This window comes from Glycine max, chromosome 20 (assembly GCF_000004515.6).
Source record: "Glycine max cultivar Williams 82 chromosome 20, Glycine_max_v4.0, whole genome shotgun sequence".
NCBI lineage: Eukaryota > Viridiplantae > Streptophyta > Magnoliopsida > Fabales > Fabaceae > Glycine > Glycine max.
In genome coordinates, this window is record NC_038256.2 from 27,317,333 (window position 1) to 27,321,230 (window position 3,898).

The following is a 3,898-nucleotide window of genomic DNA, read 5'->3' on the forward strand; positions in this document are numbered from 1 at the left end:
AGTATAGAAAAAAAAAAAAGAGAGAGCAAGTACAAGAAGAGAAGGAAAGAGACCAAGGATAAGAGAGAATAGAGCAAGGATTAGAAAGAGAGAGATAGAGAACACAACTATCATGGAAGATGATGACAACAAAAGTAAGGCTAATAGTAGTGCATGTTTAGTAATCTAAAAAAAATTATGATGATGTATGCAAATATTAATGCAATTGGTAGTGACTCGCTACAAACAGTCAAAACTAATGGTCCCTTAAACTACATCTTCAATCGGTCCTCAAAGAATCCGTCTATTTATTATTCAGATGAATTAACTGGACCTCATATTAAAGAACCACACTTATTATTCAATAAATTAAAATGTTTTTAATGCATTGTTTGACTTTGTCAAACATAAATGCATTGTTTAGTTGAACACATATTTGGAAAGGGGAGTTGAACCTTAAAAGTAATCAAGCTCTAGTATTAAGTCTTAGTTTCAAAGTTGATCTAAAGAACTAAAACTTATGGAAGTGTCTTAGGATCTCAAGGTAGAAGCAAATGCCCTAATTATTGTGGTTATAAATGGTTAAAAATAATGGTTTGTCCACCAAAAATCAAATCTTTAACTGGTCCTCGAAGAATTCATCAATTTATTATTCAAAGCAATGAATCACACCATGTATTAAAGACTCGTTTTTATTATTTAAATAAATTAATCACACCTATTAAAGACTCACTTTTATTACTCAAATAAATTAGCGCGTCTTTAACGTATTGTTTGACTTTACCCTAAAAGAGTAAGATTACAGTAACACCCCTTGTGGTTTCTTGAAATTACATATAATACTCCTCATTTTTTACATCAACACTAAACCCTTTGTATGAAGAGCATTGCACTGAGACTCCTTACAAATTAAATTATCTCCTATTAAATGTTTACAAATGCTGACACTGTGTACCCCTAGTAGGGGTTGTTGTAATAGTAAACAAAGTAAGAGAATTAGGTGTAATTTTTAAAAAGTTATCAAGAGGAGGTTTTGCTCTAATTTACTCAAACTAAAATGCAATTGTTTAGCTGAATGTGTATTTAGGAAGCGACCACAAAATTTAAGTGCCATTAATCATGAAAGAACCAAAGATCTAATTACGATGGTTATAAAAAATACATTGCTTAGTCAAAATACTTTTCTTGTTTAAATAAAGTTATACTACATAAACATAAAAAGAAAAAAAGATTTCAAAGTGAATATAAAGTAAAATAAGTCATTTAAATCATAGGAGAAAATTAATTATTAATATTCTACCATATTCATTGTTTGTTGAACATATAAATATAATATCAATTATCAATTTTCTCATTAACATATAAAATTGTTTTTCTTAATTTGTATGAAAAAACTTCAAGTGTCAAATATTTTGAAAGTGGAGAAAGCATCTTACAAGAAATGTGTTATAAGATGTGTCGACATCAATCATAATGACATATATTTCATTTGTATTATAATTACAAAATTACTTGAAAAATATTTATCAATAAAGTCATCATTGATAGGCAGATTTAAATTTACAATCTTGTAAGATATGATTTTAATCAACTGGATTAGTTTTTGTTTTCTATTATCAATCAGTATTATAAGCAATAATGATCCCAGATTAATGTTTTCCACCGATAAGAAATTTATGTTTCCTCAAACAAACATTAATTTTTCTATAAAAATACAAAAAACTAATAAAAAATTACCGAGGTAATTAGGATAAAGAATTAAGAGTCGCGAGGGTGAGGTAATTAGGATAAAGAATTAAGAGTCGCGAGGGTTGGGGGATCAGGGAGAAAATAGAGAAGCAGATAAAAAGTGTATGAAACTGAAACTATTATTTGAGAGAGAGAAAGAGAGTTTATTCAACACTTCTTGTTTGTTTCCTCTTCAGCGCTTCCTTATATGCTCAATCATCCACCACCCTTAGCTATCACAACTTTGAAGCAAGAATTCTTCTCATATTTCCAAAATGGAGTTTAAGCAACATGTGGAAACTGAGTTGAGGATGCCCGTAGCATCAGCGAGTCACGAGGACTTTGGAATACCGCCCTCAAGTCAAGGCGAAGAGGAGCCAGTAGCGGCAGCGATACCAGTGGCGATTCCAATGACCCCAACACCACCCACCATGTCTCAAAACAACAACAATGAGAAGTATCATGAGTGCCTCAAGAACCACACTGTCAAAATTGGCAGCCACACACTTGATGGATGCATCAAGTTCTTGCCATTGGGCAAGGAGGGAACCCTGGACGCGCTAAAATGCATTGTGTGCAACTACCACCGAAACTTCCATCGTAAGGAGACCCCCAATGACACCTACCCGGAGTCTTACCACCACCACCCGCCGTTGCCGTTCACAGCATACTATAGGGCACCGGTGGGCTACCCCCATGTGCAAGGGCAGCAATGCACCACACTGGCACTCCCCTCCAGGTCAAGGGGCAGTGGTGGGGCCCATTCCTCGAGGGAGGACATGGAGGCAATGTCAGACCCAACGAGTGGTGCCACTCCTCATGGTGGGTCCAACAAAGCACTTCAGGACTAGGTTCACCCAAGAGCAAAAGGAGAAGATGTTGGCCTTCGGAGAAAAGCTTGGTTGGAGGATTCATAAGCACAATGAGAGTGTCGTGCAGGAGTTTTGTGCTCAAACTAGTGTCCAACCTCATGTGCTTAAGGTGTGGATGCACAACAACAAGCACACCTTGGGTAAGAAGTCCTAGACAGAAAAAAAAAATAAAAAAAATCAGCCCCATTAACTCTCTCTCTATATATATATGTTTCTCTATTTTAAGTTACCATAATAACAACCACCATTCTTGACTGGAAGCTCAACCTTGAAGCCAAAGAGATCGTGTTTTTGAAGTTCTGACAAAGCCTGCTAGAAATAAATATATTGCTTCCAAAGTGCAATTTAGAATTCTTAATTTGATTATTAATAGATAATATATTAACCTCCATTTGTCATCGCAATATATTCAAGACCAATATGTATTATTCTGAATTCTATTTGCATGTAATTTTATTTTAAATTAATTATTTTATAATCTACCAAAATTAACATTATGCTATTTGTAATAATTGAATTTTAAAAATTAATATATATGTTTATGAGATATAAAGTAAGTTGGATAGTTAAAGAAAAAAGAGAAAAAAAATCACGAATTTAATTCAACCTAGTAACAAAAATTAAAATTTGATGAGAAACAATAATATATCTTTAAAGTCGATTTAAATTATTTTTATTTTCCTCTAATTAACATACCTTTAATTCATTTAATATGATTAATGCAATTTTAGTAATCAATACGCTGGATTGCCATTTTTTACATTATAGTGTTAGGCTTGATTTGAAATTTGTACTCTTCCATTAATATATTAATACATGTTAATTTATTTTATATGGTATGATTATAGCAATTAACTAAAAAAATGTTACTCCATAAAATAATAGACTTATTATTTTATTTTTTGTGAAGCATAAATACGCCTCTAATTGTTTCATTGTCATGCTCTCTTTACAATCCAAAATCAACACAACTGTTCAAGGTTGAGATAAATTTGTGCTTTAAGAATACAAGTACTTATGCACTAATCGTAATTTGTACTTTTGTTTCCAATCGACGCACTTTTATAACATGGTTTATTTTCATGTCATTTAACATTTTCCTCCAACGAACATTCAGTGTTTTGATATTTTGGCATTTTAATAGGATGTTCTAGACACATCATTAAAGAGTAACCTTCTGTTGCAATTGTAGATGCCAAAAGATTAAAAAAATGTTAGAATCTTTTCGAATGTATAATTTGCAAGAAAAAAAAAAGAACTAATTACGTCAAATATGCATGAAAAATATCACAAGAATTAAATTCGAAAGATAAATTGAA

The 3,898-nt window shown here is 32.2% G+C and overlaps 1 pseudogene; it reads left to right on the top strand.

The window, feature by feature from the left end:
* The first annotated feature begins 1,982 nt into the window (after nucleotides 1-1,982).
* Nucleotides 1,983-2,917, top strand: LOC100790945 (zinc-finger homeodomain protein 2-like; annotated as a pseudogene).
* Nucleotides 2,918-3,898: the final 981 nt, after the last annotated feature.